Source organism: Triturus cristatus, chromosome 10, assembly GCF_964204655.1.
Source record: "Triturus cristatus chromosome 10, aTriCri1.1, whole genome shotgun sequence".
Taxonomy (NCBI): Eukaryota; Metazoa; Chordata; class Amphibia; order Caudata; family Salamandridae; genus Triturus; species Triturus cristatus.
The window spans coordinates 1,232,115,454-1,232,142,942 of record NC_140593.1 but is presented as its reverse complement, the minus strand read 5'-3'; the positions used below and the strand labels follow the sequence as shown (position 1 = coordinate 1,232,142,942).

General features: G+C 47.6%; 1 protein-coding gene across 1 annotated transcript in view; it reads right to left on the bottom strand.

Annotated features, from left to right (window-relative positions):
* The window catches only part of LOC146797159 (uncharacterized), a 110,446-nt gene extending 87,410 nt beyond the window's left edge, over positions 1-23,036 (bottom strand). The window contains exon 1 of the mRNA XM_085629849.1: positions 22,057-23,036. The gene's annotated coding sequence lies outside the window, so the exon portion shown is untranslated. The remainder of the gene's footprint in view (positions 1-22,056) is intronic.
* Between the last annotated feature and the right edge of the window lie 4,453 nt (positions 23,037-27,489).

The following is a 27,489-nucleotide window of genomic DNA, read 5'->3' as shown; positions in this document are numbered from 1 at the left end:
ATGTTGGCGCCTACAGACACACATGTACAGTGCTTTAGAACCCCATGTGGGCATCTACAGAGACACGTGTAAAGTGCTCTGGAACCCCATGTGGGCGCCTACAGAGACACGTGTATAGTGCTGTAGAACCCCATGTGGGCGCCTACAGAGACATGTGTACAGTGCTCTAGAACCCCATGTGGGCACCCACAGAGACACATGTACAGTGTTCTGGAACCACATGTGTGCACCTACAGAGGCACATGTACAGCACTCTAGAACCCCCATGTGGGCACCTACAGAGACACGTGTACAGTGATTTAGAACCCCATGTGGGCGCCTACAGAGACACATGTACAGTTTTCTGGAACCCCATTTGGGCACCTACAAACACACATGTACAGTGCTCTAGAACCCCATGTGGGCGCCTACAGAGACACATGTATAGTGTTCTGGAACCCCATGTGGGCACCTACAGACACACATGTACAGTGCTTTAGAACCCCATGTGGGCGCCTACAGAGACACATGCACAGTGCTCTAGAACCCCATGTTGGCGCCTACAGACACACATGTACAGTGCTTTAGAACCCCATGTGGGCATCTACAGAGACACGTGTAAAGTGCTCTGGAACCCCATGTGGGCGCCTACAGAGACACATGTACAGTACTCTAGATCCCCATGTGGGCACCAACAGAGACCCGTGTGCAGTGCTTTAGAACCCTATTTGGACACCTAGAGAGACACATGTACAGTGCTCTAGAACCCCATGTGGGTGCCTACAGAGACACGTGTAGAGTGCTCTACAACCCCATATGGGCACCTACAGAGACACGTGTACAGTACTCTAGAACCCCATGTGGAGGCCTACATAGACATGTGTACAGTGCTCTAGAAGCCCATGTGGGCGCCTACAGAGACACATGTAAAGTACTCTAGAACCCCATGTGGGCTCCTACAGAGACATGTGTACAGTGCTCTAGAACCCCATGTGGACGCCTACAGAGACACGTGTACAGTGCTCTAGAACCCCATGTGGGCGCCTACAGAGACACATGTACAGTGCTCTAGAACCCCATGTGGGCGCCTACAGAGACACATGTACAGTGCTCTGGAACCCCATGTGGGGGCCTACAGAGACACATGTAGAGTACTCTAGAATCCCATGTGGGGGCCTACAGAGACACACCTACAGTGCTCTAGAACCCCATGTTGGCGCCTACAGAGACACACGTACTGTGCTCTAGAACCCCATGTGGGGGCATAAAGAGACACACGTACAGTGCTCTAGAACCCCATGTGGGTGCCTACAGAGACACATACACAGTACTCTAGAACCCCATGTGGGGGCCTACAGAGACACATGTACAGTGCTCTAGAACCCCATGTGGATATCAACAGTGGCACGTACACAGGTGCTTTGGAACATAGTAATGCGCACAAGTAGTTTGGGGCCCTGCGTGCTGCAGGACTCTCCTAGGACATGTACAAAGATATATATTGAGAATGGAACTTGCCCCGACTCTCCAGCGCCATTGTGTTGTGACCTCAGTCCTTGCTGCCGAGAACCTCTCATGGGTGGAGGAGATGGTGATTTCGGCCTGTGTCTTGGGCTCGCAGGTGGGAGAGACGGGGCACCATTATTGACTGCTGGCATGCAGGGCCCCACACCAGTGTGTGCTAAGGCATGGGTCCCGGTCTTGCGTGTCACTGGGCCCCCTGTCAACTACGGCTGCCTGGCACCGGCTCCCTGCATATGGTCGGTGACCGGAAGTGTGGCTGCGCTGTGAAATCTGATAAATGCAAGGCCATCCGTGCAGCATTTTACACCACACAGTGCCTCTTCTTACACTGACCACCAGTGGTAACAGTCCCACTCTGCAACCACTCAGAGGGAATTGAGGTGCCCAGTGCCAAGTGGGCACCAGTGACGAATTAAAACTCGTGGAAGCCCAGAGGTAGTTGAAATTTCGGGGCCCCTAGCAAATTAATTCCTAATACCAAATGCACCCGATTTTTTTAGAAACTGACAGCTGCCAGAAGATGAGCTTTCAAGAGACAAACTGTTTTGTGAATCTGATGTCTCTGGTTTATGTACTTTAAGTTGTTCATCGGTACATTGCATTAATACAGTATTTTCTCTATAGAGTCTTTAATGTAAAGTTTACATTCATTTTTTTCTATCTTTTGGAAACAATATTTTAGAAAGCTTGATTGTAATTTTCAAGATCAAATCAATGTTATATTGATCCGATGTTGCAGGGCTCCTAAATGGAGTGGGGCCCATAGGCCGGTGCCCACTTTGCCTATTTGGTAATCCGGCACTGGTGGGCACAGCTCGTCCAGTCCTGGCTGTGATTTTTAGGTCTCGCCTATGCAGCGTGCATGCGTTGCATAGGAGGGGACCTCTTGGAATCGATTCGCTTTTTCGGCCAAAAACGTGCACGCTTTGCATTGCTTTCAATGGCAACACGTGCACGTTTGGCGTTTCCCTTGCGGGAGCGAGCTTTGGCGACATCTGCTTGTAATTATCTTGCAAACAGATGGTGCCCCTGCTCGTTCCTGCAAGGGAAATGCTGTGTGTGTCTGGCAGGCCGTGTCAGTTTCCTTTCCTTTCCTTGTGCTGTTTACCTCTGCGAGTGAAAAGGCGAAAAAGTCATCATTAGGCACAAAAAAGGAACACAGACTAATTACGCATTTCCCACAAGACTGCAGACACCCCAGTCTCCAAAGAATAAACAAACAACATTATAGATATTACTGTTTGCTGCGGTGCCTTGTTTTTCAATTGCAGGCTGCCAGCGCCTGTTTTTTCACTACAGCCTCTCAATCTAACATACTTTGCACAACGATGCTCCTCTGATTCGTGTCCGGGTGTTATTTGTTCTCGGGGTGCACGTGAAGCACACGCTCTCTGCACCCTAGAGAAACCCTCAACATCCTGTGGTCCTGGGCAAATTAGTTAATCTCCCCGTGCCCAACAAAATCAATGTTCCGTCTGTAACACCACTGGTGCTCATGTAAAGCGCTCAGATACTTTCGGTCGAGTCCCCGCTATATAAAAAACTCAGAATTTTTTTTTAATAAACACCGGTGACATTATTACTTATTTGCATCGTCCCCAGTGTCGTTTGGAAATTTGAATGTCGAATTCAGTGGTAAAGTCACACGGAATCAAGCACACGCTCTCCGCACCCTCCCTCTGCATTGGGAGCTCGGAGAGCGGAGCTCGTGCGACTGTGAGGATCGCCAAGAGGGCAGCCTTTGGGCGCTTTGCTGACTGCAAACCAAGCGGGGAAGAATGGGGCAGGTTTTTAACACGGTGCTTCTTACTGCGGATTCCACTGGAAAATGTTTTAATGAGATCTTGTAAACACACCAGATGCCCAGCACAGCTTCGTAGCGCTATAGTTTATACATTACAAAGGCCTTGTTTAATATGGTCGTTCAGTTGTACATAATGCTTTCTTGGTCATATATAAGGTAACAAAAATGCTTCTGACACTTCTTTATTATAACTTTTCAGCATGCTGCACACTTCTCTACAGCACAGCTTAAAGACATAGGCAAAGTCAATATCTCTGGCTAAACACTTATACAGTCCCAAAGGCGAGACCTATTGGCTATGCCAATGCTTGTTGTATTCTGTTCCCTGTCGTTGTGTTATCCCCAGGATAAATGCAGCACCACTAGTGGCAGAATGCAAAGAAAGCCCGGACTGGATGAGTCACGTGTGCCTGACCTGGGCCAGCTTGAGAGCTCCTCCCCCCCCCCCCCCACGGGCTCGCTGAGATCCGCTCCTGGTGTAGAATGAGTCTCGTGCCCCTGGGCTGTGTGTTGGTGCCCTGACCCCAGTATATCAACCCCTTGGCATCCCCGGCAGCCACGTGTCGCTCCTGGATCACTGGTTAGATTCAGTGCGGCTAGAAGCCTTCCTGTGCTAGGTTACTGCTGAAATACAGACTCAGCGCAGCCGGTGGTGTGGCAACAGGCCGTACGGCTGGTTTACAACGGAAAAAACAAATCTATTGGTTTTGCCAATGCTTTTTTATACCTTGGGATGAACTGAGAAGAGCTGTACATGAATAGCAGAAGGCTGTCGGTAGGGGGCGCTACATAACTGGGAACGACGTTGATTTGCAGAATTACAAAACTGTCTGAAAAGGAAGCAGGGGTCCCAGGGCCGTGCGCAGCAGGGCACACCGAGGGGGTGCATTTATTATTTTTTAATTTTATTCTTGAAGTTTTATATGGGCAAGCTTGGCGCGAGAGCAAGTTACAGAAAATAATAAACATGATGCGACACAGGGGTAAAATAAATCATTCAGGGCCAGTAAACAGAAGCAGGACAAATGAAACCTCGGCAGAGCGGGAAATATCGGAAAATGGAGAAGAGAAGCAAATCACCGGCAGGACAAGGAATGGTCCGAAAGTGAAACCAAAGTAAGGTGCCTGAAAAGAATATAGAAAGGGGTGAACTTCCCAGAGTGTTCGAAGAGCATCATGGGACAGCGAGGGGGGGGGGGCATCTGATGGCGCCAGGGGGGAGGGCTGTCCTCAGCCATGACCTCCGTGTCCGGGGACCAGGGGCTTTTTAGCGCCTTGAAGGGTTTGGAGACGGGGAGTGGAAGGGGTGGCTGGGGAGGGACTTCTACATTCCAGGGGTGCTGCCACAGCCGGCTTGCTTCTTTTTGTGGGGAGGGAGGGGGGAGTTCAAGGCAAAGGATCCCTTGATGACGGCCATAGATACCGAGGGCCGCATTTACAAAGATTTGGCGCAGGGCAGCGCCGCAAGTCTTTTTGCGGCGCTGCCCTACGCCAATTTAAAAGGGCAGGAATGCACTGTATTTACAAGCTACGGTGCAGTCCTGTCCTTTCAGTCAACGCCGCCGCACAATTTGCTGCCTAACGCCAGCGCAGGCACTCTTGCACCATGGGGCAAGGGGGTCTGCGTTGTTGGCAAGATTGTTTTTGTGCAAGAAGGGGCAACTTCCTGCACAAAATCAAGATCCACGCAGCCTCCTGCGCCTGCTTACTCACTGCACATGCAACAGAAGACCTTCAAGTGGCAACCACTGCACACGAGGTGCACCGGGACACAGGCCCTCATCACCAGCCGACTGGACAATGGCAATGCCCTCTGTGTAGAAAGCGCCGCTCACCTCATGCAGAGACTTCAAACCCTACTGAACACCACAGCCAGACTCGTCCCTGACCTCCCAGACAAACCCACATCTCACCCCACCTCAGGCCACACCACTGGCTCCCTGTGCAGAAGAGATGTAAATTCAAGCTGCCGACCCACGTGCACAAGGCTCTACACAACCAAGGACCTGCCTCCATTAACCACCACATGAACTTCCACCAACCGTCGAGAACATTACGCTGCACCTCCCTTTCACTTACCCACACGCCCGCATCCACCAAATCAGAAGTGGAGGACACTCCTTCTCCCACATCACAGCACAGACCTGGAACAGCCCATACTCCCCTCATCCATCGAAGCAGAAGTGGAGGAGGCTCCTTCTCCCTCAACGCAGCAAAGACCTGGAACAGCCCATACTCCCGGCATCTACCGAAGCAGAAGTGGAGGACGCTCCTTCTCCCACATCACAGCAAAGACCTGGAGCAGCCCATACTCCCCGCATCCACCGAAGCAGAAGTGGAGGAGGCTCCTTCTCCCACATCACAGCAAAGACCTGGAGCAGCCTCCTCGCGCACCTCTTGACCCTCACCTTACTTCCGGAATCCCGAATAAGCCCCCGAGGCACTGTAAGCGTCTGGATACCATATTGGGGGATGAGCTGCACTCTATAAATCCTGATTGACTGATTGATGATCGATAATGAGTGGCTGGGACCAAACAGCCATCAGTCAATATTCCATTCCTCTGTGACCTTTGCTACCTCTTAACAAATGTAGTCTTTTACTATATTGGTCCTCAATCAGGGGTGTGTACAACCAAGGACCCACCTGCATTAACCACCACCTGAACTTCCACCAACCATCAAGAAGACTACACTCCACCTCCCTTTCACTTGCCCATACTCCCCGCATCTACCGAAGCAGAAGTGGAGGATGCTCCTTCTCCCACATCGCAGCAAAGACCTGGAACAGCCCATACTCCCCGCATCTACCCAAGCAGAAGTGGAGGATGCTCCTTCTCCCACATCGCAGCAAAGACCTGGAGCAGCCCATACTCCCCGCATCTACCGAAGCAGACGTGGAGGATGCTCCTTCTCCCACATCGCAGCAAAGACCTGGAACAGCCCATACTCCTGGCATCTACCGAAGCAGAAGTGGAGGAGGCTCCTTCTCCCACATCACAGCAAAGACCTGGAGCAGCCCATACTCCCCGCATCTACCGAAGCAGACGTGGAGGAGGCTCCTTCTCCCACATAACAGCAAAGACCTGGAACAGCCCATACTCCCGGCATCTACCGAAGCAGACGTGGAGGAGGCTCCTTCTCCCACATCACAGCAAAGACCTGGAGCAGCCCATACTCCCCGCATCTACCGAAGCAGACGTGGAGGAGGCTCCTTCTCCCACATCACAGCAAAGACCTGGAACAGCCCATACTCCCGGCATCTACCGAAGCAGACGTGAAGGAGGCTCCTTCTCCCACATCACAGCAAAGTCCTAGAGCAGCCCATACTCCCCGCATCTACCGAAGCAGAAGTGGAGGATGCTCCTTCTCCCACATCACAGCAAAGACCTGTAACAGCCCATACACCCCGCATCTACCGAAGCCGACGTGGAGGAGGCTCCTTCTCCCACATCACAGCAAAGACCTGGAACAGCCCATACTCCCTGCATCTACCGAAGCAGAAGTGGAGGACGCTCCTTCTCCCACATCGCAGCAAGGACCTGAAACAGCCCATACTCCCCACATCTACCGAAGAAGAAGTGGAGGATGCTCCTTCTCCCACATCGCAGCAAAGACCTGGAACAGCCCATACTCCCCGCATCTACCGAAGCAGACGTGGAGGAGACTTCTTCTCCCAAATCACAGCAAAGACCTGGAGCAGCCCATACTCCCCGCATCCACCAAAGCAGAAGTGGAGGATGCTCCTTCTCCCACATCGCAGCAAAGACCTGGAACAGCCCATACTCCTGGCATCTACCGAAGCAGAAGTGGAGGAGGCTCCTTCTCCCACATCACAGCAAAGACCTGGAGCAGCCCATACTCCCCGCATCTACCGAAGCAGACGTGGAGGAGGCTCCTTCTCCCACATAACAGCAAAGACCTGGAACAGCCCATACTCCTGGCATCTACCGAAGCAGACGTGGAGGAGGCTCCTTCTCCCACATCACAGCAAAGACCTGGAGCAGCCCATACTCCCCGCATCTACCGAAGCAGACGTGGAGGAGGCTCCTTCTCCCACATCACAGCAAAGACCTGGAACAGCCCATACTCCCGGCATCTACCGAAGCAGACGTGAAGGAGGCTCCTTGTCCCACATCACAGCAAAGACCTAGAGCAGCCCATACTCCCCGCATCTACCGAAGCAGAAGTGGAGGATGCTCCTTCTCCCACATCACAGCAAAGACCTGTAACAGCCCATACACCCCGCATCTACCAAAGCCGACGTGGAGGAGGCTCCTTCTCCCACATCACAGCAAAGACCTGGAACAGCCCATACTCCCTGCATCTACCGAAGCAGAAGTGGAGGACGCTCCTTCTCCCACATCGCAGCAAGGACCTGAAACAGCCCATACTCCCCACATCTACCGAAGCAGAAGTGGAGGAAGCTCCTTCTCCCTCAACGCAGCAAAGACCTGGAACAGCTCATACTCCCTGCATCTACCGAAGCAGAAGTGGAGGAGGCTCCTTCTCCCACATCACAGCAAAGACCTGGAGCAGCCCATACTCCCCGCATCTACCGAAGCAGACGTGGAGGAGGCTCCTTCTCCCACATCACACCAAAGACCTGCAACAGCCCATACTCCCGGCATCTACCGAAGCAGAAGTAGAGGAGGCTCCTTCTCCCACATCACAGCAAAGACCTGGAACAGCCCATACTCCCGGCATCCACCGAAGCAGAAGTGGAGGATGCTCCTTCTCCCACATCGCAGCAAAGACCTGGAACAGCCCATACTCCCCGCATCTACCGAAGCAGAAGTGGAGGATGCTCCTTTTCCCACATTACAGCAAATACCTGGAGCAGCACATACTCCCCGCATCTACCGAAGCAGACGTGGAGGAGGCTCCTTCTCCCACATCACAGCAAAGACCTGGAGCAGCCCATACTCCCCGCATCCACCGAAGCAGAGGTGGAGGATGCTCCTTCTCCCACATCGGAGCAAGGACCTGGAACAGCCCATACTCCCGGCAGCTACCGAAGCAGAAGTAGAGGAGGCTCCTTCTCCCACATCACAGCACAGACCTGGAGCAGCCCATACTCCCCTCATCTACCGAAGCAGACGTGGAGGAGGCTCCTTATCCCACATCACAGCAAAGACCTGGAACAGCCCATACTCCCGGCATCTACCGAAGCAGACGTGGAGGAGGCTCCTTCTCCCACATCACAGCAAAGACCTGGAACAGCCCATACTCCCCTCATCTACTGAAGCAGAAGTGGAGGACGCTCCTTCTCCCACATCGCAGCAAAGACCTGGAGCAGCCCATACTCCCCGCATCCACCGAAGCAGACGTGGAGGCGGCTCCTTCTCCCACATCACAGCACAGACCTGGAACAGCCTCCCCACGCACCTCCGGATCATCACCTGACTTCCGAAATTCAGACGAGCCCTCAGACCTGGCTGTTCGATTGAGTCTTCCGGAACCTGCAAGCACCCGGATACCCTACCGGGTGATTAGTAGCGCTATAGAAAACCTGATTGATTGCTTGATTGATTGATTGATTGATATATTGAACAGTGTACACTCTATGCAACACTTGGCAAAAAAGACACTATTCCCTTCAAATAACCAAGGTGGGAAGGTGCTAAAGATCGTACTACCAGCAGCCTTCACACTGTGGTGAAAACCTTGCAGAGAATCCTGAGCTCTCAAGCAATAAATAACAAGCATTGAAAATGCAATAGGTCTCGCCTTTGATTAAGTTAAAGCCATTTGCTTTGCTAATGGTATTGTATAGCAAAGCAAATGGCTTTAACTTAAGAAAGGCGAGACCTATTGCATTTTTAATTGATTACACAATAAAGTAAGCAGAAATAGACATGCACATAACACACACGTGCAAACATACGCAGTAAAAACATGTAACCCTTGTACATGTAAAGATCTAAAGCATGTACGCAGCCCTGCTTCAGACACAAGCATACATACCTGCACACGCACACGTGCAGTGCACCCATAAACAGCCGGCAGGCAGAGACATGCAGAGAATAATTCATCTGAAATCACTTCTCTGCGCTCTCCTGAATCGTGGCCCCGGGTAAGAAGAGAGCATATTTGTATTTCTTCTATTGTAAAAATATGCAAATAAACTCAAGTAGCGTGAGATATTCATCAAACCAATGCCCTCATTTTGACTGAACTTTGTGTTGATATGCCTGGAGTAGAGTGAAGAACTGTGCAACACTTCTATAAATACATTCACTATTTCTGGCTCAGTATATGCTATTGTCACACCGTGTCAACCAAGATCTGTCTAAAAACTAAACCATAGTACATAATGCATAAAGTTGCTTATGCCATTAGTACGTAAACTGGCACAAGCGTAGGAAGCTGCCAATATTTGGAAGCTCACTGATGCCGAATCTAAAGTCTGTACATTTAGTTCCACAAAACAATCTACTTGCCGAAGAACCTACCATTAATAATTGCATGTTTCATTCATTGTTCGCTGTTCATAAGATTGATTTGTGCCACAAGGCAGAAGAGAACACGCAAATAATGGAAGACATAAATTATACTGCTCTTACCTTCAGAGAATCAAAGCAGACAATAACTTGACCATTGTCCACATGGCAACTCCGTGACGGATGGGCAAACTTGCATTCTGCATCGGATCAAGAACAAGTAGCTCTCCGAAATTCTCGACAGACCTCCAGTGTCAGCCATTTTGTATCAGGGACCAGGGAGACGTTAACAGCCATATTAAAAACAAATTTATAAAGCAGGCAATCACACCCTTTCAAAGGCCAGTGTTACTGCTTTAAATGAGGGGTCACAGCGTGAATACCAGTTAAAAGTAAGGGAAACAACGAAAGTGTTGCTTTGGTAAAATTTCAATGGGTAAGCACTTAGGTTTTCATGTAATAAGATTGTACTAATTAAAACAATAATTAAACGCTGAGCCAATCACAAATATAAATCTTATAACTGCAAATCAAATTGGAGGCCAGCTCTTAACAGTGCAATTGTTGAACTTCAGATCGAAGAGTTGTTTGTGTGCCACTGCTGAAGAAGTTACTGGAAAATTAGCTGGCAGGCTTTCAAAAAGATTCTGTGCTCTCCAGATAATGGTTTCAATTATTCTTGCAAAAAAGAGCAGAAGTCGTTGGCAGAGAGAGCTTCGGTTTTTGCAATGGACGTTTTGCGCAGGAGAAACTTTTTCTTTCTTTGTATTTTCGAATAATTCTAATCACACCGTTCACATAAGCAAAAAATATGTGATCACTGCCAACAAAATGCGTTTGTAATAAATATTTTAGCAAAGTGGCTGGGTACACTGACTGCTTTACAATGAAAAAATAGGTTATTAATAATAAACATGATCAATTTTCATAGCAGGCACACGGGTAAAAGTTGATGGTGATGCGTAAAAAAGGCACAATAGGTGACCATCAAATAAGGGACGACGCCAGGACAAACAGGCACGCGAAGAAGAAAAGAAAAAATTAAAACAAGGCAGCGTGGCCAAGAAAAGTTACAGCCTTGTGTAGCACAACTGGTGTTCATGTAAAGCCTCTGATACCCGATACCCTCGGGTGAAGTTAGCGTTATAAAAACAAGGCAGCGTGAACAGTGCTTCATTGCAACAGAACAAAATTTAATTTCTTTGACAAAACACCCATTTCCTTGGTGTTCTGAGGACCGAGAGCTTGCGCTTGTTGTCTTTTTTCGAGCTGCTAGTGTTTGTTTTATTATGTTCCATCGGACAACACCAATATTAATAATTTGCACTAAAAAACGTATCTTCCAGGGCGCTAGGTCTGACTACGACATGACAGTGTTATAATTGACGAATACCCGTTCAAGTTCCTGCTCTGCTTTTCAATAAAAAAATGTTTGGCGTGGTGCGCGCAGTCGATTATTTATTGGAAGCGTACTTATGGCATATGCACAGTAGAGGGCACTATGTTGTTTCTTCTCAGCCTCCTCCTACTGTATTTCACACTTTGTGCTCATTTTAAAGCCTCGATCATCTCATAAATATTAAATAGGAAGGCTTTACTAATAAATCAGAACCTGTTGTCAACAGCACGGCGCAATCACTGCTTATCTCTGGAACAACAATAACGAGAGACCTTTTTCATAAGGAACAAAGGTTGCACGCCTGCTGGTTTGTATGGGTTAAATATGCAAGTACTAGAACTAGAAGCTGCAGAGCTGCACGGAAATGGCTGCATCCAGAACACCCGGGAGGAAGAAAGCAATGGCGGCTAGTGCCATTGGTGCGGCATAAATGTTGTGAATGAGAATTATGTGGCATGCGTGCGAAGCCAGATGGACAAAAGGGGGTTTTAGAGGCTTCTCTCCTAAGAAAGGTCTTAAAAAAGGACAAACAGGCACGCGAAGAAGAAAAGAAAGAATTAAAACAAAGCAGCGTGGCCATGAAAAGTTACAGCCTTGTGTAGCACAACTGGTGTTCATGTAAAGCGCTCTGATACCCGATACCCTCGGGTGAAGTTTGTGTTATAAAAACAAGGCAGCGTGACGAGTTGCCATGACAATGGAAAGTTTGGAATAAAGATGGCAACGGACTGTCCACTGTCTGTACGTGCACGCGCATGCTGCTAGGTTTGGACAAATGGCGAGAGCAGCCATCTTTGTCCATCCCTACTCATGCATGCAAAGCCTTCCGAGAATCGATCGCAAAAGGCACTCGCATGGCGAGTGCAGCGCATGCGCTGCTATCGCCAGGCGAGACCTAAAAATGGACGTCCCAGAAGACCTCTACAAGTCAAAACTTGCCAGCTTCCTTCATGCCTTAAATTTATAGATGATAAGTAACAACCTAAAGCTCAACACTGCAAAGAAAAACATGACCTGTAGACAATACACAGACACCAGCCTATCGTATGATGGCCAAAGGAGCTTGATGCCCCGCAATCTGCACCACGAGAGGTAAGGAACATAGATGCAAACCTGGATTCAGTCCTACCCTTGATACCACGTGTCAACAGTGTCACAAAGAACGCCGTCTACACAATGAAAACACAGCGACTCACCTTCCCATACCTTGGATCCCAACAAAAAGCACAAGCCATCCTCACCGCTTTCATCATATTAAAAAAACAGCTGATCCAAAAATACTGCTCAAGACTCCTTCTTTCCCCTCACCCAAGAGAACGCCTGACTCCAGCCCTGCAATCACTCCACTGCCTACATAGAGCTACTAGGGTTATGTTCAAGGCACTCTGCATTGTCCACAGAGCCTCCAAGGTAAAGGACCTCTATAATACAAGTTCAATTCAAGAAATACAAACAAAACAGGATACAAACTGTTATGTGAATCTTATGTCTCTGGTTTATGTACTTTAAGTTGTTTATGGGTACATTACATTAATACAGTATTTTCTCTATAGATTCTTTAATGTCAAGTTTTCGTTTCTTTGAGTTGATTAATTTTTTTCTATCTTTTGTAAAGAAGTAGTATCCAAGACAGGACAGTGCGCTGCAGGTTGCATGGCGGAACGTCATACTACCTTACTATGGAAGTCAGTAGGAGCCCCAGGTTTCTCAGTACAAGCCACTGGACCTCCCTATGAGTGAGGACTTGAGGCCTCCAGAAGCACTCGCAGGTCAGAAGAGAGTTGTAAATATGGCACGTTCCATGATAAGTGCATCACCCCACAACCCTGGGATAGAACCTGGAACAATAATGGCTCCCTCACGTACAATGTACGTGTACAGATATGGAACACCATGACCAGCATGTAAACACTTTAACAAATGTCCACTTCCAGGTAAGTTATGAAGCGCTTACCTGTGCCTAGCCTGGACTTTTTATACTGATGTAAATTCACACGTAGCCCTCGTACATCTCAGTAATGCCAACTCCGTAACACCCAGTGGTCCATCTCATTGTAGTTCAAACTGACTACATCCAAATTCCCTTATACCGCATGGCCTTCTCGCAGCCACATAAACCAGAACCATACAGGTCAGGTCTATCACCCAGCACAGCACCAGCCCACAGCAATCAACCACCTACCATCATTGGAACAGGCATGTAGACTGAAGAGCTCTTCCTCTGGAGGACTCATAGTTAGTCCATCCCTGAAGGTTCCCACATGCCGTGAGCTCTCCTTGACCTTAAACAATGACATTTATAAAAGGATCGAGTGTCACACAGTCCACCCCAGCAGATCTGCTGGCCACCACTCCCTCCAACCTACGCCTGCTCAGGACCAGAAACATGAACAGAGATTTCAGATTGGATTGTCTTTGAGCTGTAACCAACTTAGTGGACTATGGCCATAAAAATACTGAAAGCGGTCTGCAGAGCAGATCAAAGCCACAAGTTACAAAAAAACATAAACTGGACACGTGTCTGTTTCGCGTATTCACCCGTCACATCGCTAAGCCCTGTGTCCCTTACCATGATAACCACACCTCGGTGTTCATCGCACATGACATGGAAACACTTCCCACATAGGATCAGAAAACAAAGACAACACCATTCCAACCCCATACCTGGCACGGTGTGGCATGCTCCACATGTATGCAAGCCGTTCAGCGCACACATAAGGGTAATAAGCACTATATATATGTTATAGTGCAATGCAATATTCATTCAATTGATAAACGTGCACTCTCACTTGGAATCCTGTCGAGGTTTTAGGGCTATAAGCAGCCATATAGAATATAACAACACTCCTATGATAATATTAGCATTCCAAGGAAAGCAATGCGCTGATCAGCGCTTATAGGATCCCTTGAAGTCAAGCTGCACAGATACTGCCCGGCAGTGGGGAATGACAGGATAGAGAGCCACTCAAAAGAAGACTTATTTTTAAATATTCTTATATTTTAAGTAATAAAGGTAGATAGAGAACATGTTTTCCATCTTGGACGCTAGCTTGCCCCTGTTTTCTCCTTGTCTTGTGCTTTCGCAGAAGAATTTCTTCTGAAGCCGGGAGCATGGATGTGAAGGAACCTGAGGAGAGTCAAACACTGGAGAGGAACCTGGGACCACTTTCAGTCTGTCACGTCGGATCTAACCTGAGTATTTTGGGCCTAAAGATGCTGTTTGTAGATCTGCAGGGTTTGAGCCTTGCATGTGACAGACTTCTGACAGGAGGTCCTGTTGCTTCAGCCATGTGCTGTCGAGCCTTGTTTCTTCCATCGCTGTTGATGGCAGCTTCTGTGGCCGGCTTAGGTTGTTTCTTCAGATCTGCTATCAGGACAGTGAAGGCCTTCTGATGTCGATGAATAGGTGGGCATCCTCACAGACAGAAAGTATCAGGGAGGGAACTTGTGGCTTTGTTTCTGGTGCAGGTGTAGGAGTAAACACCAGAAGAGACATCAGGCTCCTCTTGTCCACTAAGTGTGGCTCTGGATATCCACCATGTTGAGTACTATCCGATTGGAACCATCGGTGTGAGCATCTCCTTGTGGATGGTAGCGAAGGGCCCTGGTCAGCTTCACCTCTGTCAGTTCAATCAAGAGATGACTTTAAAGGTCCTCACCCTGGTCGGCTACACATAGAGGCTGAAGATCTTAACCCAAAGCACTTCGGTCATTGTAATCGGATTCTATCAAAATATCTAGTCAGCGTCCACTTAAACCAACTGCACAATATTGACTAGCAACATACTGTCAAGGTAAGTAGATATGGAATTACACACATTCAATCGATCCTTCTCTACATATGCAGCCCTTTACGATATGTTGGGAGTCGATATTGAGGCGTCCATATCTTTGCTACTCGACGGCATTGACCTCCATATTTTGATACATGACCCAGTGGATGCCTTCGGATGCTTGCAGGGAAACAGGTGTCCTGAACTGAAGAAGTGCTCTGCGATCACTTGTATGTTTGACACTCTGCAAAACATGGTTGTGGGCATTTGTGTCCTCAAACTGGAATTGCACCTGTTTGCTGGAGAGTCAACCATTGGAGAGAGCCAGTCTGGAAAGTGCAAGGTTCAAACCCGGTGAGTGAAGGTACCCTGTCCAGAGAACAGGATGTGACGTTTCCTGCAGGACAGCGTCAGATGGTCAGGTCTCCTGCAGAAGATCCTTCCTTGCGGAGGCTGCAGGACGCGACACCCTGCCTGGAAGCATGCTGGTTAAGAGGGCCCTGGTCCCACCTGGCGACAGGGCCCAATTTACTTTGGCTATGTTCATCCCAAGCCTAAGGCAGCACTCTATCCGCGCTCCTGCTGCTTGTTTTGTGGGTTGGAGGCGCCTACCTCTGCTGAAGCTGCAGTGTCATCAAGCGTCGACGCACTCGGGAATCAGTAGCCTCTGGATTCCCATCAGTGAGAGATCACTTTACATGGAACATTGTGATCAGCGAGGGATCACCTGTACATGGACACTGTGATCAGCGAGGGATCACCTGTACATGGACACTGTGATCAGCAGTGATCACCTATACATGGACACTGTGATCAGTGAAGGATCACCTGTACATGGACACTGCGATCAGTGAGGGATCACCTATACATGGACACTGTGATCAGCGAGGGATCACCTATACATGGACACTGTGATCAGCAGTGATCACCTGTACATGGACAGTGTGATCAGTGAGGGATCACCTGTACATGTACACTGTGATCAGTGAGGGATCACCTGTACATGGACACTGTGATCAGTGAGGGATCACCTGTACATGGACACTGTGATCAGCAGTGATCACCTGTACATGGACACTGTGATCAGTGAGGGATCACCTGTACATGGACACTGTGATCAGCAGTGATCACCTGTACATGGACACTGTGATCAGTGAGGGATCACCTGTACATGGACACTGTGATCAGTGAGGGATCATGTGGGATCACCTGTACATATAGCATTGTGATCAGCAGTGATCACCTGTACATGGAGCATTGTGATCGGCGAGGGATCACCTGTATATGGACACTGTGATCAGTGAGGGATGACGTGGGATTACCTGTACATATAGCATTGTGATCAGCAGTGATCACCTGTACATGGAGCATTGCGATCAGTGAGGGATCACCTGTACATATAGCATTGTGATCAGCAGTGATCACCTGTACATGGAGCATTGCGATCAGTGAGGGATCACCTGTACATGGAGCACTGTGATCAGTGAGGGATCACCTGTACATGGAGCACTGTGATCAGTGAGGGATCACTTGGGATCACCTGTACATATAGCATTGTGATCAGCAGTGATCACCTGTACATGGAGCATTGCGATCAGCGAGGGATCACCTGTACATGGACACTGTGATCAGTGAGGGATCACCAGTACATGGACACGGTGATCAGTGAGGGATCACCTGTACATGGACACTGTGATCAGCAAGGGATCACCTGTACATGGACACTGATCAGCAAGGGATCACCTGTACATTGAGCAGTGTGATCAGCAAGAGGTCATCTTAAGTGGAACACAGTAATCAGCGAGGGACCAACAGGGACCAGATGTGGAGTGCCCCAGGGCTCCTCCCTCAGCCCCACCCTCTTCAACATCTATATGGCCTCCCTCGCAACCATCGTCAGAAACCATGGGCTCAATATAGTATCATACACCGATGACACCCAGCTGATCCTCTCCCTCACCAAAGAACCCAACATCACCAGGCACAACATCCAAGAAGGGATGAAAGCCGTGGTTACCAGGATGAGCTGCCTGAAACCCTTCCCCCCCCCCCCCCGACGGACTGTGCGCGAAACCTCAGCTCGATATTAGACTCATGGTGAACCGCAAGATCAACACCATATCCTCGGCCTGCTTCAATACCCTCCGCATACTCTGTAAAACAATTAGATGGATCCCATTGAATCCAGACAATCATGCACGCGCTCATCAGTAGCAGACTGCACTACGGCAACGCTCTCTATGCCGTAACCAACAAAAAACTCCTTCGCAAGCACCAGAACGTCCAAAATGCTGCAGCCGGACTGATCCTAGACATCCCCCGTCACAACCACATCACCCAACACCTCCACAAACTCCACTGGCTCCCCATCGAACGAAGAATAACCTTCAAGCTCCTCACCCGCCCATACAAGGCCCTCCACAACATCGGACCAGCATACCTAAACAACCGCCTCTCCTTCCACGCACACAAGTGACACCTCTGATCAGGTGACCTTTCTCTGGCCACCATCCAACACATCTAGAAGACCAGAATGGGAGGAAAGTCCGCCTACCTTGCAGCCAAGGCCTGGAGAGACCTCCCCCTCCGCCTTCAGCAAACCCCCACACTACCCCAGTTCAGGAAAGACCTCAAGACCTCTTCGGATGACCCCAGCATCTATGGAGTCAACCCCCACCCCATATCATCTTTAGACCCTCGCGGGTGAGTAGCTGTGCTTTGTAAACCCCTTATTGATTGATTGATTGATTACCTGTACATGAGTGCTGTGGTCAGTGAGGGATCACTGCTGATCAACTGAACATGCATCTGTGTGATCAGAGAAAAATCACCTGTATATGGAGCACTGTGATCAGTGAGGGATCACCTGTATAGGGAGCACTGTGATCATTGTAGGATCTGCGGTACATGTAGCACCGTGATCAGTGCAGGATGTGCTGTACATGTAGCACTGTGATCAGGAAGGGATCATCTTACATGGAACACTATAATCAGTGAGGTATCACCTGTACATGGAGCAATGTAATCAGCAAGGGATCAACTATGATTACTGTTGTAGTTCAATGAAAACACGTGAGGCATCAGGACAAGGTAAGCACGAACTTTATTCCTGTCATCCGCTCTCCAGAACACAGGCTCTGGTGCCAACGTTCTACTGTCACCTCCAGCGGGCCGTACCCAGTGGCACAGACGGAGGGGGTGTGCGGACCATACCAACATGTAACTGAAACATAGGTTACAACACATCTCCCTTTATATGGGAAACAAGGATTCTACCACAACGTAACACATTGCACTGACATATGTCTTACGGCTGAAATGATGCAGCTAATCTGTCCTTACTCCATGTCTGACCATTATCTAAGCGAACAACGTTCTTCCCTTCCCATTGTACTTTTCACTTTATTACCACCCCTCAACCAGTGTGGGACCAGTTTGGTACACGGTTCCCTTCCTCTCAAGATGACAAAGGGAGACACCCCCGTGACCAAATTCGGGGTAGTATGGTATGCCCATAGGCACTCCCTTAAAGAGTCTTCCACATTGAACCCACTGGAAATGGCCAATTGAATGTGCTCCTTGATGAATCTGTTTGTCCTTTCCACCAAACCATTGGCTCTCGGGCAATAGAGCGCAGTTCTCTCATGCTTTACATTCAACTCATCCAGAAAGGTGGTCATTGCTTCTGAGGTAAACTGCACTCCGTTGTCCGTAACCAACGTTGCAGGAATACCTTCGTAGACAAAAACACTCTTCAAAAATGTGATAAGGTTACTCGTGGTAGTCTGTGATGTAAACTTAAAATGTACCCAATGGGACGTGTAGTCAACTAACACAAACATAAATCTTTTCTGGGTACCTAGAACCTCCATGGGACCAATTATGTCTACTGCCAATTTGGTCCAAGGAACTTCTGGCACCTCTACTGGGGATAATGGGGTTTTGCGTGTAACCTTGCTCTTATCGCTACAAGCACAACTATTACACTCCTTCACTTTAAGTTCGATCATGGAGTCCATCCTTGGGAACCAGAAATCGTTCCTGACTTTGTTTTTGGTGAGGCTCCTCCCCAAGTGACCCTCGTGGGCCAGGTCAATTATCTTGTCTCTCAAATTACAAGGAGGAACCGCTCTGTTTCCACGATGTATCATGTCAGACATCAATGTCAGTTCAAATCTCACTTCCCAATAATCTTTGGCCTCCTCTGGGACCTGTGACCGATGTTCAGGCCAAACATTTATGATTAACTGTCTGAGGATGCTCATCTCCTTGTCTCCCTTTACACCTGCATCCCATTCTTCCTTAGACAAAGAGGAGTGATGCAAGGACAAAATGGGGGCATCCAATTGTTCCTCTTTAGCATATTCCAAAAGTGGTGATATTGACAAATAGTCAGCAATTGCATTTTTTGGACCTGGTAGATATTCTCCCTTGAAGCAATAGTTTTGTAACCCCAACACCCATTTAGCTATGCGTGGGGAATTGTTGTGCGCATTTTTTGGCGAAAACATGAAGGTCAGAGGCTTGTGGTCAGTATGAATGACAAATTGTATTCCCCACAGGAAAAACTTGAAATGGTTCACAGCCCAGAAGCATGCCAATGCCTCCCTCTCAATGACGGAGTAGTTCTTCTCCGCTGAGTTGAGTGATCTAGATGCGAACGCAATAATAGTGACTCGTCCCTGATCTTGTTGGGAAAGCATTGCCCCTAACCCTTTGTTGGAAGCATCCGTGGTCAGGATAGTTTTCTTGCTTGGGTCGAATGTACCCAGTGCAGGGGATTCTAATATGCTCACTTTTATTTCCTTTACTGCCCTGCTGTGTTTTTCCTCCCACACAAACTCTTTTTCTTTTTTTAACAGATCACGCAACTCATCACACATCTCTGCAAAATTCCATACATACTTAGACATGTATTCCGCTAGTCCTAAAAAGGATTTAAGTTCTTCCTTATTAGTAGGGTTGTGGGCATCCATCACTGCTTGAATCAAACTGTATTTAGGTTTAAACCCCTCTTTCGAAATAGTATGGCCCAAGTAGTCAACTGAGTCCACTTTTATCTTACATTTGTCTAGTTTCACAGTCAATCCTGCCTTGGTCAACCTTTGACAAACTGTGTTAAGAACAGCATCGTGTTCTTCTTCCGTAGCCCCATACATCAAAATATCGTCTTGGAAACACAACGTGTTCTTGATACCCTCCAACACTTGTTGCATCACCTTCTGGAAAATGGATGCCGCCGAGGCTAGACCAAACGGCATCCTAACAAACATGTAGGCCCCAAACGGCGAGGAGAACGCCGTAAGCGGTCTCGACTCGGGATGTAGCTCTACTTGGTGGTAGGCCATGGACAAATCGATGACTGAGAAGAAACTCCCTTTACCCATCGTGCTCATCATTTCGTTTATGTTCGGCAGAGGAAACCGCTCTACCCAGATGTTGTCATTCAAACTGCGTAAGTCCACACAAACGCGGATCCCCTTATCGTTGGCTTTAGACGCAATAACCAGGGGAGCCAACCATTCTGAAGCATCAATGGGTTGTATAACCCCTATATCACATAGCTTGTCCAGTTCGTTTTTCAGAACTTCTCTGAGGCGCAACGGTACAGGGCGCGCCCTATGGACTACTGGTTTAGCACCTTTCTTCACTTTGATCTTGTGCTGGAAATCTTTCAATTTCCCTAACTTTTCAGTGAATAAGTCAGGAAAGGTATTTTGTAGATGATGGGATTCCTTGTTCTCAGGAATGTCTACCAGGATGACTTGATCCCTTTTGTTAGGGTCTAGGATTATACCTAGGGCTTTTTGGTGCTGCCACCCTAGCAGATTCGCACCTTTTTCGACCACATACACCTTGCCCACCATGGATCTACCCTTAAACTCTATTTGGCTACTCAACATCCCCACCAGGGGAATGGGGTCTCTGGTGTACCCCTCCGGAGAAATGTCAGGAGAATGTAGCAAGTTTTTGCTGCAACCCAGAATTTCCTCAAAGTCCTTTACATTTATTAGCGTATATGGGGAGCACGAGTCAGCGAACACTTCAATGGCTTTATTGTCTATGTGTATAACACATTTAGGATAGTTGGGCTTAGTAGTTTCCTCGCTGTCCTTGACTTGGAAAATGAATCTAGCTTGTGTTTCACCAACTGGATTGCTGCCCCTAGAAGTGTTGCTTGGCCCCTCCCTGCATACTCTGGCCAAATGTCCTCTTCTATTGCATTTTTTACATAACACACTGCGTGCTGAGCAAAATGGACTGTTGGCCAAATGGTTGCTGCTTCCACATCTGTAACATTTCAAATTTTGTCCATCTTTGTAAGTTGGTATATTCTTAGCCCCTTCCCTATGATGCACTTTCAATACTTCCCCTTCAAACTCTTCGCACTGAATAGGAGCAACCACCTCCTCTTTAGTTTTCATCTCTCTCACGCACTTGGCTGTGTGCTCTATTGATTGAGCAATGGAAATGGCATCCTTCAAGGACGGATTTTTAGCAAGTAATTTTTCCTGCACCTTTCCACTGTTAGTACATCTTACCAGTTGGTCTCTTATTAATGAATCATTAAGTTCACCAAAATCACACAATTGCGTCAATCCTCTAAGAGCCGCTATATAGTTATTTATGGACTCACTCTTCCCTTGCACCCTACTAAAAAATTTGTGGCGTTCAAGCACCACGTTGACTTTGTCGCCGAAATGAATTTCTAATTTCATCAATGTTATATCATACACGTCTGCAACCTCCTCTACCTCCAATTCTGGTTCAGGAAGCGTTTCATAAACTTTGCGACCGTGCACCCCCAAATTATGCAAAAGTATGTGTTGTTTACGTAAAATTTATGTAAAGGAGAAAATCTTTCTCCGCCCATCGCAATCAAATACGATTCAAACAACTTTGTCCAGTCCTTCCAATGAATCTCGGGATCCCCACAGTCATTTAAAAATGATGGAGGTTGGCTCATTCCTGGTGTACCCATTTTACTGGTTGGAGGGTTCCTGGCTTGTTTAGATAAAATGACTCTCTCACAAGGACCCCAAGTAGCCCGCTGAGTGACCACTACCGGATCCGGAGGAATCCCTGGTGATACTCCCGGGAAACTAGTGGGAACAAGCACAGTGTGTGCACACACCTAGGGAAGATTCTATGCCACAGAAGAGCAAAGACGATGTCGTCTCACACAACGCGTGCGCCTCCAGGGGAATGCTTCAGAAGGCACGTAGTTTGTGTGCCTATCACAGTGGTATAACACGAAGAACCATCAGCGGGGAAGACCCATGGCACAGTCTTTCTAATGCAGACAAACTCTCAATGGAAAATGACAATCAGCCTCACACAAAGTGTACGCCTCACAGGATGATCATTCCGAAGGCACGCAAATGTGTGCCCATCACAGTGGAACTGACAGAAGAAAATGGAATAGTCTTACTTGAGCTGATGACCTTCCAACCTTTGCTGCTGTGAGCTGCACGGGAAACAATGGGGACGTCCTTAACTAACAGAGAGATCGGGAAGCTCCACAAAGCTGACGTTAAACAGAATCTCGAGGGTTGGTGAAGTAGCAAGAGGCACGTGGGACCCTTCGCTGAAGACTCGATCAGGCAGATGCAGGAAACACTCTCCGCCGCGTTTGACAGGATTATCCAGCTGACAGGGACCGGTACCCTCCTCGCTACTAACCAGGCATAGCAGATCACGATCCCTGGAATGCCGCACTGACTGGGGGCCGCCTCAGTTAGCGGAACGGAACTCCAAGGAAACTGACAGGTATCCGCTGACAGGATTAGCTCAGCTGCTCCGCTCACGCTCCGCCGCCCTTCAACTCTTCGTGAACAAGGGACATATCTCTTCCAAGCGAACAGCTGACTCGCTAACAGCTGACAGGGGTAGCTCAGCTGCTCCGCTCACGCTCCGCCGCCCTTCGTTTCTTCAACGCGGAGAACGCTGCTCTTCCCACGAACAGCTGACTCAGGAGAGAAATACGAAAAAGGGGAGATGACAGGCTGCCCCCCACGCAGAGTCGTCGCCAGTGTTGTAGTTCAATGAAAACACGTGAGGCATCAGGACAAGGTAAGCACGAACTTTATTCCTGTCATCCGCTCTCCAGAACACAGGCTCTGGTGCCAACGTTCTACTGTCACCTCCAGCGGGCCGTACCAAGTGGCACAGACGGAGGGGGTGTGCGGACCATACCAACATGTAGGTGTGGTAAATAAAATATCACGCTCTCAGACTTTTAAATATTAACAATAGGATCATGCATAAAGCAAGAGGCTGAGTCTGTGGTATCAGATTCATAAAGGGCTTTATTCCAATAACTCGAGTCAAAGGGAGAATATCTCCATCACCAAAAAGGATCTGGACGGGGCTGAAAAGTATTCTCAATATTCTCAAAACATTATTCACAGAGTACAGTATATATACATTTCTCAATTGTACGTAAGCAAGAGAGCAAGAGAGAATGAGATAAGAGCATGTGGGCGTGTAAGTAGGCGTGAAGGTGGGCGTCCATGTGGGCGTCCACTTGATGATAAGGGGTAAATTGTCATGTGTGGGTGGATACCTGGAGATGATTTCGCAATGTCAGCAGAAATACTTGGCAGAGATGCGCGCGCAGCAGCATGACGTGTGATAGACGTGCAACTAGAGGGTGAAGGGGACTTGACATTTAGCTCTACATGTGGAGACAAAAGTCTGGGGTTATGTCAACCTAATCCCAAATCATATCTAATATCCTATGTTTAAAGAACTGTGTTATCCACAAGGGAAGGGCTCTCGGACAGAATCTATTCTATACTGACTGTGTGTGCGTGTACAAGCGTCTAAGTGTCTATATGAGATGCAAGGGGATGGGAATATTCCATGGTGACAGGGCTATGAATTACTTGCATGAGGGCAGAGAAACCGGGCCTTTTGCTTGGTAACTGGAGGAATGTTTACTTAAGCTACTAGGCAGGAATGCATCGGCTGAGGGGGAAGCAGATAATTCGAAGGTGAAATACAGCTCTTGGCAGAGAATAGGCTGATGTCAGGCTTCGTGGGCCGCGCAGAGAATGAGACAAAGTTCATGGTCACAGATGCAAGCTCAAGCTGAAGCTGTCAGAGGCAGAGAGCAGGGAAAGGCTTTGAGGACAGAATCGGGCCTACTTGCCTGAACTGTAAAAATGGAGTAACTTAGCCATATAAAGTCGGTGGCCTTTCATACTTAGGAATCGAATATCCAGCCCATTCATGGCGGATCTGACAGAGGACATGTTAACGGTGGACGCACATGTGTTTGCGTCTTCGAAACTGGAACTGAAGGGAACATACATGTATTTGTAACATGCACATAGAACCGTTGGGGTCCAAGATAGGGGACATAACTGATCAGGGAAATCCACATTTCCACATTCCCTCCTTGTCCCCTACTTGCCCGTCAAGAAACATCAATCTTCATTAATCCATCGATTTGCTCATGGAGCATCATTTCTTCTTCTTTCTTCTTCCGGGATCTTGAGCGAAAACCTTGATGTGGAATACACGATGTGGCACACAGACCACAAATCGCTGGTCCACATTGTAGACATAAGCAGCAACTGAATAGTATAAGAAGGCCAATACCTAGGAAGGATAGGACCTTCCATCCAAAGGTAGATAATACACTCCAAAAACAACCGGACCAAGTCCAGGTGCCTGGATTCTGGTGTATCTGGCTTACAATCTTATGAAGGCGAGTTATGGCTTTATATACAGATGGCGAATTTTCTGGTATGAAAAATGCAATAGCTTGATCCGATGACCCTACAAGCTCCGCCCCTATCGGCCAGGATAACGTCAAGGACAAGACTATTTTGAAGCACAACAATCCGCATAGCAGACTGCTCTTCTGTTAAATTGCCTAAGGCGGGAATAGTTTCGTTCACTACTGCTTCAAGGGTTCTGGTTAATCTACGTATCAGCTTACTATTGGTAACTGTACCTATATAGGGAAAGAAACCTTTATTGAAATCTGTGTATTTTTCCCATGCTGTTTCAGTGTAATTGACAATTGGGAGATCTCTCTGCTGTCTATTGTGTACTAAATGAGTATTTCTATGAGAATCAGGAGGAGCTAGGAAAACAGGTGGTAGGAGGAATGCTATGTAACAGGTACCATCCCAATCTAGAGGTAAGCGTATATATGCGGTCTGGCCACATATAAAGTAGGAATGACGAGAAGCTCTAAATGTAGACTTGCCTTGATCACTGAATTTTATTACAGTGGTGCATTTACTATGGCCCATGTGTATGGAGCCATTCTTTCTTATACATAATTCCTCTTTTACTGGGAATACGGACATGGCGGGCAAGATTGGTGTAGCTTCAGATTCAACGTTCAGGATCATGAGGTTAAGTGTAAAATTACCTAATCCATATACTTCATTTCTTAGATCAGTTCCTGTTCTTTTGGGAAGTCCCTCCTTGTTAGGGTAGCAGACTTTAAGCAAAACTAAGTTCAGGTTTCCCCATACCCAGTTGTCTTGATAAACTGCGGAATTCGAATCTAGGGAATTAATCAAACTAAACCATGCTCCACAGGAGCCATTGTGTGTGAACGGATAGAGAATAAAGGGGCAAAACTCCCTTATAGTTCTGATAGGGGGGGGAGTCGGCCACAGACCCAGCAGTCTGTAGCATTGCTAGTCTGATGTGAATGGTGCAGCATCTGAATAAAGGTATTGTTGCGTAAGGCAAGTCGATATGATAGCTCATAGGATGGCAGATCACTAAATGTGTGCTTTATGGTATCATTAGTGGAGGAGTGTAAAAGTGAGGCAATAGGAGGAAAAATAGCATGTAGTATTAAGCTGATACATATTATCGTGATGCTCTTAAGATATTGAAAAATTACAGTCACTATACATCTATTTGCTTCTTATCTAACTCTCTTATTTTTGCTTTATGTTATTGTCCAAGATCTTATGCGAGCCAGAATACATGTTCAACCGCTTCACCACCTAGTGGACTTAATTGATCAAACGGGTTCTGACTTTTTGAATCAAGGTTTAGCTTTGTGGAAACTTCTGGGCATTCTCCTCTAGAAAATGTTGTTCAAAATCCAAGTTCAAAGTTTTTTTTCCTTTGTAAAAGAGTGGTGAAGGTGCACTTTGACTTTAACGGCCGTCCCCGTGGTCCAGAGCACTGACTTCGGCGCCTGTCATCCAGGAGCGATGGAGTATTCTTTGACCTGGGTGTTGTCAGGGAAGGCGGCAGCAACCTGCGAACAACAAGAGAGTAGTGCAGACATCAAGGAAGCCAGGTAATCTGTCAGCATGTTACTGTCAACATAAGTAATCTTTTAGGCATTGTAGTGCCCACATATTTTGGTGGTCTACCAAAGACCACTTCATAGGGAGATAAGCCTGTTCTAGAATGAGCTACCATTCGCATGTAAAAGAGGGCAACCGGCAGGGCTACCATCCAATCTATACCTTTGTCTGCGCAAATTTTAATGTCTGATTATGTCTTTCTACAAGGCCTGCTGCTTCAGGATGTCGCACACAATGGAATTTCCAGGTATACCCTAACAGAAGGGACACCTGCTTCATTAGTACCAGGACATATTTGTAACCTCTACATCTGTTTATTTGGATATAATCCATTTGGAGCACTTCAAAAGGGTGGTCAGGTGGATGGAATCCACCTTGTTCCATCGGAATGCCTTTACCTGCATTGAATTGGCAACAGATCATACATGTTCTGACCTTTTGTTTCGCTGCTGCACGCAGGTGCTTGTTGAACCATATATTCTGTAAGCTATCTATCATTGCTTTCTCTCCTAAGTGTGCAGGACTATGTGCGGTATTTATAATCACTTGTACCATCGAATTTGCCCTTATTCATCCAACCCTGATCAGTCAGTACCCCTCCTTGTTCCGACCATTTCTTTAATTCGTCCATAGTAGCATGTGTCTGTATGTCTTGTACATCCTTGGAAGGATCCCTAACTGTCATGGCTTTGGACAGTGATAGTATCTGTGATTTTGTCATGTCTAGTGGGGTCTGAGCTGTCTGTTTAGCAGTTCGGTCTGCCAGATCATTGCCTTGGGAAATGGTATCTGTGGCTCTAGTATGTGCTTTACATTTTAGGATAGCTATGGCTGTTGGTAAATGTATTGCTTCCAGTAGGGCTTGAATAAGGGGGCCATGCTGTATCTTGGCCCCATGAGAGGTCAAGAAACCTCTTTCTCGCCAGAAAATCGGTGTAAATGTTTACTCTCAGGTGCTTAGCTCTTATGCACGCTTGTGTCAGGGCGATGAGCTCTGCTGCTTGTGCTGACAATATGTCTATTCTTTTAGTCTCTATTATTACAGTATCAGCAGTCACTGCATATGCTGCCACTAATTCTCCCGCCCCTGTCCTCATGCATGAGCCGTCAACATATAGTGTTAGGTCGGGGTCTGGGAGTGCAACATCTGTCAAGTCTTGTCTTGGTTTAGTCACGGTATGTATTACTTCAACACAGTTGTGTGGTGAAACGCTTTCTGTACTGGAGGGCAAAAGGGTAGCAGGATTCAGTATGTTGCATCGTCTGATCTCTAT